Source organism: Phacochoerus africanus, chromosome 1, assembly GCF_016906955.1.
Source record: "Phacochoerus africanus isolate WHEZ1 chromosome 1, ROS_Pafr_v1, whole genome shotgun sequence".
Taxonomy (NCBI): Eukaryota; Metazoa; Chordata; class Mammalia; order Artiodactyla; family Suidae; genus Phacochoerus; species Phacochoerus africanus.
In genome coordinates, this window is record NC_062544.1 from 284,817,046 (window position 1) to 284,825,520 (window position 8,475).

At 52.9% G+C, this 8,475-nt stretch overlaps 1 long non-coding RNA gene across 1 annotated transcript; it reads left to right on the plus strand.

Moving 5' to 3' along the window:
* The first annotated feature begins 1,192 nt into the window (after nucleotides 1-1,192).
* LOC125136266 (uncharacterized) lies at nucleotides 1,193-5,851 on the plus strand. The gene is made up of 3 exons (XR_007137141.1): nucleotides 1,193-1,705; nucleotides 1,856-2,515; nucleotides 3,402-5,851. It is a non-coding gene; the product is annotated as an uncharacterized LOC125136266 (long non-coding RNA).
* Nucleotides 5,852-8,475: the final 2,624 nt, after the last annotated feature.

Consider the following 8,475-nt stretch of genomic DNA (forward strand, 5'->3'; position numbering starts at 1 on the left):
GGCTCCACCATCACAGGGGTCTTCAATCCTCCACCGGACCCTCGCTGTCTGTCCAGCAGGTGAGACAAGAGAGAGAGAGCTGAGGATTGCAAGGAAGGTGTCCAGGAGCCAGGCGCTGGAGCCGTGTGCATCACTCCTTCCCACTCTGCGGCCACATCTCACTGCAAGGCAGGCTTGGGAAACGTGGTCCAGCTGAGCAGCCAAGAGGAGGAGGAAGTGGGATTTGGGTATGAGCCCTCCATCGACACATCCATGGGAAGACTCTGAACACAGCACAGGAGTCAAGAAACAGACATACTCCCTGTTCTTATCCCAGGCTACACACACGCACTCACTCCATGTTATGGTGGATCTGAGGTTTTGTGGACAACAATTATGGAAACCCAAATGAGAACAAGCAAAGTTAACTTAGTCATAACTGGCTGTCGTGAGGGGGTCCGTCACTGCCACGTTTTGGCCGAGACTCAAAGGCAGGCAGAGGAGTGGGCAAGCTTTATAGCGGAACAGAGGGAAGGCTCCCATTGCTCTAAGAAACTGCTCTGGAGAGGTTAGGGAGGAGCCAGAGTATATAGGAACTGTTTGCTGGTTTGGGTTTTTGTTTTTGTTTTTTTTTTTTTGCTAGGAAAAACATGGACTCAAGCATAAAAAGATGACTGCTCATCGCAAAAACCAGACCTCTCAACGTACTGATTTCACTGCTTTTGTATATATGGGGAGATGCAAGAACCTGGAGTCATTGGCATTTTTTCCTTAGGGATGTAGCTTAACTATCGAGGGGCCAGTCCGTCCGACACACACGATGCTTTCTGTTTTTCTCCAGCCTCAGTTTCCTTCAGGGGCACCATGGGTGGGCAACTGTGGTGGCCAGTGGCTTGATCCTTGTGGAACTGGAATAACGGCAGCCTTTTTTTTCTTGATGGTCCTAAATTAAAAGTAGGGACAAGAAAATTAGGGTTTCTGCCAGTTATTAACCAAATTGAAACTGCGCCCTCTAGAGTGGACAGAAGCTGTTAACAGGAATTCGTGCACTTGTCTTGCAGACTAACAAATTAAGGGAACAGTTTGTGAAAACCTCCCAGCTTGTAAATTGCCTTCAAGGACCAAACTCCCTTTAGTTTGGGTTGTTTTGTTTTGCTTTTTCTCTTTAATTGCTCACGTTCGCATCTTCACCTCGCCCAGTTTTTCACAGGACCTTGGAGTCGAGTCTCCTACAGTTGCCACCTAAGGCTCGTTGGGACCACTGATCCTAACACTGGGTTTGTCCCATGAGTGGACTTTCGATGTCAGAGGGCTGGAAACTGCCCCCTCTCATGCAAAGCGCCTCCTCTGTGAACCTGCAGAGAAACCTGCATCCCAGATGCTCCTGTGCCAAACACCAACTTCCGCCCCCTCCCCCAGCTCCAGTCACCTTTCCCCGCGGCTAAGACCACCCTGCTTCTCCGTAAATGCCTCAGCCCCCTTGCCTTCAGGGGCTTGTCCCCTTTCTCCACGCTTGGCTGCCTCCTGAGTAAACACTTGCCTGGCAGCAAACAGACCTGATCTGGTGACAAAGTCCCGGTCCCTTGAGGCTAATCGTTGGAGGAGTTGGTTGACTTCCTGAATTGCTGGTAGAAATCGAACCGGGCAGAATGCGATTTGGGACTCAGTCGAGTGTATGTTCCCCTGTCTCAGCTCAGAAAGGACTCAGCGAGAGGCAGAGAGACAGGTAAGGCAGGCGTTTGTTAGCATGGGATGCGACAGAGAAATACAAGCTGAAGAGCAAAGGAGGGCCATGCCCAGAACCTGGTGGGCTACGGTTTTATCATCAAAGGAAAAGCGGGGAGAAGAAACCATTTTCTCCCTTGTTCTTGACTAGACGTTAAACTGCGTCATCAGCTCCTCCTCCACGAGCAGCGGAGTTTTCTTGGCCCTACATGGTCCACCTGGGACGGTCACGGAGCAGGGGAAACGAGCAAAAAGCCAGTAACGTATTGAAGTAGAGGAGAGCATGGTTTCAGTATAATGTCACCTCTCCTATACTTTTGTTTTTGGTCTGTGCAGAGAAGCCTGTCCTGGGAACTCTTAACTTACTAACCTCACCGGGCAGGACGTGGGTCTCCTTTCGCTACTATTTTAGAGCCTATTTCATGATGCTGCGGGGTGGTTTTGTTGCTCAGCGAGCCTGCTTGGTTTGTTGTTAGACCTGCCTGCTTTCCGGTGTGATCATTAACTCCCAGGGGTCTCCCAGACTTTTTTCTCTACTTACAATCCCCTGGCGGGATCGACTATTTAATCACCTACGCTGTCCCTTTCCTCTGTCCCAGTCAATAGCCACCTGACTTCCTACAGGTCTGCCTGGCAGACTGTCTTCCTAAACCGGCTCCTGGAGACAGTGGGCTGGCCCCCTGGCTCAGAGTTCTGTTTTCATTGTGTCTGACCCCTGTCTGTGTGCATCTTAAGTCTTTGACAGCTCACCCTACCCTGTGGGACGCTCCTTCCTCCTCCGACCCTGGGTGCTGCAGACTTGCTCCCAAAGGTGAGATCTGTGTTGATCCAAGTCTGGGGATCTGCCTGCGCTTGAATAGGATCCCTCCCTCCCCTCTGCCCTCCGTGTTGAGGCGATCCAGAGATTCCTCACTGGGGTGGAAAGGGCTTTCCTGGGGTGGGGGCAGGGAGGGATGGTCTTTTCAATCAGCGGTGCAGGGGTTAAGAAGGAAGACTATCCGTGGATGCTCTCCCAAGGTGGGATAAACACATTTGGATTTTCCATCTTGTGTCTACCCCATGTGAGGCCCCCCAATGGCCCTTTTGTCATGCACAGTGTCAGTACTGGGGTTACTCCTTGTATAACTAATTGCTCCAAATTTTAACCCACAAATTTCTTTTTTTTTTCTTTTTAGGGCCACATGTGTGGCACGTGGAAGTTCCCAGGCTAGGGGTCGAATCAGAGCTGTAGCTGCCAGCCTCTGCCACAGCCACAGCAATGCAGGATCAAAGTGGCATCTGTGACCCACCCCGCAGCTCACGGCAAAGCCGGATCCTTAACCCACTGAGCAAGGCCAGGGGTTGAACCTGCATCCTCATGGATACGAATCGGGTTTGTTCCCACTGAGCCACCATGGGAACTCCCCGAAATTTTCCATCTGTTTCTTCGGCTCAGGAGCTCACTCAGTTCCTTTGCCGCTGACCCAGGTTTTTCCCACGAAGCTGCCATCCAGCTGGGGGCCAGGCAAGCTGAACCTTCAGCCAAAGGCTCCCCTGGGGGAGGATTCACATCTCTGGAGCAACTGAAAGCTGGCTGGCAGGCCCAGGATGGCTTCTGGAAGGGCAGGAGCTCAGTTTTCATTTCTCTCTAAATGTGTGACTTGGGGCAAAGGAGTCCATCTCCCTGAGCATGTCCTGATTTATTTCTGTGATATTAGGGATCATGCGTGTAGAGAAACCGGCCCAGTGTGTGACATGCTCATCCACCAACACATGCTCGTTTTCATGCAGTGGGCATTCCTCCACTTCCTAGTCTATGAAACATGGAGCAGCTGAAGCATCCTAGGTTGGAATTTGAAGAATTTTGAAGACTTGGCGGAAAGAACAGCCTGGGCCAATTCCCACTACCCTCTGGGAGAGGCAGGTAACAGGTGCTACTGTGCCGCATCCCACTCTCTGAAAAGTAAACTTTAACCAAGTGCCGCTCATAGAGGGGCAGCTGGCCCTTATCCCGGAAACACGGTTTGGGAACGGCCACTGACCTTCCCTGAGGACTGTGCACTGAGCCACGTGTACACCAAGCCAGCACCCAGGGCTACCAACGCAGCTCCACCAAAGTGACTGGACCCCGCTTTTCTAACAGGCTCCCAGGTGAAGCCACTACTGCCTGTCCGGGGATCTGCCTTTGAGGAGCGCGGATGGGCGTCACACGCAAAGAGAAAACAAAACGCGGAGTGATATCGGACCCAGGATTCACGCTTCAGGCGGGACAGAGAGGGCGCTGGGCAGGATCGCACTGCTCTTCCCTTCGGCCAGTGCCACCTCAGACCCGGGCGCATTACCTCGGGGAGGGCGGAGAAGACCCGAAGCCTCGCGCGCCCGCCAGCTCCGGAAGAACCGCCGCCGAGCGTGACGCGCCACTGAACCGGAGGAGCAGCCGGGCCAGGCTGCGCGGCGCACTGGCTGCAGGGCTGGGAGGGGGACGGGGCGGGGCCGAGGGCTAACCCCGCCCCGACACGCCCCTCTCCTAGGCTCCACCCCTTCACCCGGACTCCGCCCCCCCTTACTGCGCCTCGCTCCGACGCGCTCCGCCCTCGCCTTCCTCTCCCGCCCCTGGATTCTGGAGTCGTGGCTCCAGTTTCGGGTTTTCTGAATCGAGAAGGAGAAAAGAAACGGAAACCGAAACTGAATTGACTGGGAAACGCTAGATCGGGGAAGAGACGATAAAGGAGTCACTCTCTGGAGCTCGCACGAGGGCCACGTCCACAGGACCAACCAGTCCCCCGACGCACCATACATACATTCATTCATTCATTCTGGAAACATTTATTGAACTACTGTGTGCCAGGAACTGTGCGGGATCCCGAGTACGACAGCAAACATCACCAACCTGATTCCACCCTGTTGACGACTTGGTGACAGCCTGGATGTTCAAAAAAGCCTAGGCAGTGTGATGAGGCCATGGTCCTGGAGAAGGGGGGCGGCTGGGGCATGGGGAATCTCAGAAAGGAAGTCCCCTAGGCCTGGAGAAAGACTGAGACAGGCCACTTCCAGGGAAGAAGCCCAGCGCGCAGGTGCAAGGAGGAGCGCCCTGAGCTGGAAATTCTCCTGTTGTGAGGAGGCATATTACATTCAAGCAGTGGGCGTAGAGGGAGGTGAGACTGGGCACAGGCAGGCCTGGCACACCACGCTGAGCAGTTTGGCATACCCCCACCCCTCCCACCCCTGCAGCGGGTCACCCCGCAGCATTTAAACCCGGTGCCGTTCACGTCCCACAGCTGTTTGAGGAAATGCACGGGTTTGCAGGTAGGAAGTGATGCCTGGAAGCTTGCCGGGCCTGGTTTCACCTCTTCTCTGCAAGACCAGACCAGGCAGGTGATGAGAGGGCTGGACAAGGACCCAAGAGACCCGCAGAGGGCTGGGTGCCCACAGCTGCACAGGGAACAGGGCTGAGAGTCAGTGTGAGTGTAATATGCTTCCCTTGGATGCCATGCTTTTGGCAGACACATTTCAGTGGAGTTAGGGAACAACAGGAAGAGGTGGGACCAGGCAGTGCCACGGTGGCATCTCCTTGGGTTGAGGCTGCTGGGCTCAGTCCCCCTAAAGTCAGCCTATGATTACTGAGCACCTGCTGTCAGTAGATGGTAGGCCTGGGAGAGATACAACCTTGATAAGGCCTTTGTCAAGGTGACAGCCCCACTGAGGAGGTGGCACATCCCTCAGTCTTCAGAACATCCCTCTGAGATGCAAAGACTCTTTGCCCGAGCTGAGCCAGTTGTGGGGTGGCAGGGGGAGCTGGAAGAGGTGTGACCCAGGCTGCGAAGGAGCACCCCAGGGCAGCCACCAAGACAGGGGTCAGGCAGTTGGGACTGGGCAGGGGAGGAAAATGTCTCTAGAAGCCCAGGGGAATGGAGAGAGAAGCCAGCAGAAGCTGAGCCACCTTCAGGGATGGTGAGTCGGGTGCTGAATCTGGAGCACAGTTCTCAAGGGCTGAGAGTTCGAACCTTCCTTTGTAAAATCCAGAGTCATCAATGTAGAGACAGAATATGGTCAACCATTCAGGTGGGAGACTGTGAGCTTCCTGAGAGCAGGAGCTGCATCCCGGCAATTTCAGCAGGGGGCGAAGATGCTACAGACAGTGGACTTGGGAATAAAAACCTAGACTGGAGTCTTAGCTCTTCCGTTTCCTAGTCCTGGGCCCCAGCAGTAACCTCACTCCTGGGCCTCAGTCTCTTCATATGAAAAATGGGAGGGTGGTTGTGAAGCTGAGTTATGCTGGCACCCAGCACCTACTAATGCCGAGCGCATTTGAGCTATTATTGTATTATTGTTATTATTATTATTATTACTTTTTAGGGCTGCACCTGAGGCATATGGAGGTTTCCAGGCTAGGAGTTGAATCGGAGCTGCACCACAGCCACAGCAACAGCAACACGGGATCCAAGCTGCACCTGAGACCTACACCACAGCTCACAGCAATGCCGGATCCTTAACCCACTGAGTGAGGCCAGGGATCAAACCTACATCCTCATGGATGCTAGTCAGATTCATTAACCACTGAGCCACCACAGGAGCTCCCATTGTTTTATTATTAAATGAGACCCCAAACAAGCCCCTGGGCTCCTCAGGGACCTGACATCTAATGTGCCTTTTGGAAACAGCAGATACCAAAATCCCGGGCTAGGGGGCAAGAGGGGGAGGAGTGTGAGGCAGCTGGGCACCTGAGCTAAGATGGCACTTGCACCCACTGAGAGTGCGAGGCTGCTTAAATCGGGCCCAGCAGGCACCTCTGTCTCGTGCCCCTAGTCGTGGCCCTGGTGCCGGCTTTGGCCCAGGCCAGTTTTGACTTTTGCCAATGGCTCTTTCTGAATTCATTCCTGGACAGGTGTGCCAGGGAGAGCCTCCTGGGGGTTGAAGAAGTGAGATCAGCCCTCAAAGTCTTTGCTCTTTTTGTAAGGAGGAAGTAGCCTAGGCCCAGACCAGTGAGCGGCCAGGCAGGGTTCTGATAATGATTGGGGTCGTGTGTGTTCTCCCTGCCCTCCAACCTGGTGGGATTTGCTCAGAGCCCTGTGGAGCATGGCAGCCTTCAGGCCAGGGAGTTGCTCTGTGGGGCTTCCTCCCCCTCTTTTGGGTGCCACCATATTGAATTGGGTTCCATCCCACTTTCCCCGTGTAGACTCCTGCCAGATCAGTAAACATAAGATGTTGCGGCCATCAAGCCATCAGCCATTGCAGGCTTGCACACTGAAGGGAGTCAGGATGGAGAAAAGAAAGATGCCAGCCCTAGGTAGTTAAAGTGCAATCAAAGGATTGATTCCAGTAAGCCTAGCTCTTGCGTCTTCCCATATGTAGAAAGGCATGCAATGGGAGTTCCCATCGTGGCTCAGCAGCAATGAATCTGACTAGCATCCATGAGGGCGCAGGTTTGATCCCTGGCCTTCCTCAGTGGGTTAAGGATCCGGCTTTGCCATGAGCTATGGTGTAGGTCGCAGATGTGGCTTGGATCCCGTGTTGCTGTGGCTGTGGTGTAGGCCAGCAGCTACAGCTCTAATTGGACCCCTAGACTGGGAACCTCCATATGCTGCGGGTGTGGCCTTAAATAAAAAAGACAAAAAATAAAAAATTTAAATTTAAAAAAAGCACAACATGCATCACCTTGAGTTGGCTGGTTTTTCTTTAATTCACAGTAATCTTTTGACGTTCCAACTACCTGATTTTTGTTGCCAAAACCCTTGTAAATCCCGACGGCTCCTAGACCTCTTTGGAGCAGCCCTCATCCCCGAGCTGTCTGAGAAGCTGTCTTCCAGGGTACATCCTGGACAAATTCTCCACTCGTAAGTTATGCAGTGATTTTGACCCCAGCACTGAGAACCAGAGCAGCTTCTAGGTGTCTGTGGGGCAGCCTAGCTCCTTCCTAATCCCAGGATTCTTTAGGGGGAGGAGGCTTGTTGTCAGGGCTTGTTAGCTAAGAGAATGGAGGTGCCGTGCCAGCCCCTTCCAAAAAATAATGTCACTCCCCACCCACAGAGCCCTCACAGGGAGGGCCACTCTGGGGTCTACCCAACCTCAGCACCCCCATTTCCATCTTGACGACATCAGAGAGCTAAATTTCAGGGAGGGTGCCATGAGCTTGAGAATCGCTACTGGTGCTGGAATGTTCTCAGTGAACCTGCGGCAGATTGGTTTTGTTTTTTTTTTTTTTTTTGGTTTTGGTTTTAGTTTTGTTTTTTTAAGAGCCGCACCTGGGGCATATGGAAGTTCCCAGGCTAGGGGTGGAATCAGAGCTGCAGCTGCCGCAACACAGAATCCCAGCCACATCCATCAGCGACCGAAGTTGCAGCTTGTGGAAATATGGGATCCTTAACCCATAGAGCCGAGTCCAGGGATCTAACCCACATCTCCATGAATACCAGTCCGGGTTCATAACCCGCTGAGCTGAATAGCAGCAGGAACTCCTACAGCAGGTTTTGTTTGTTTGTTTTTAAATTTATTTTTTTTAATTGTTATTTCCCCAATACAATTTTTTTTTCTACTGGACAGCATGGTGACCCAGTTACACATGCATGTACAGATTCTCATGCTCCATCATAAGTGACTAGACACAGTTCCCAGGGCTACACAGCAGGATCTCACTGCTGATCCATTCCAAAGGACAGCAGGGTTTTAAGACACCCAAATGGCGCTTGCATCTATTCAGAAGACCAGGGGTGAAGGGATCGGCTAAGGGTTCAAAGCTACCTTCAGCTTTTGGATGACCTGGGGCTTGTTAGAGCCGCGGTTCTCACGGTGCCA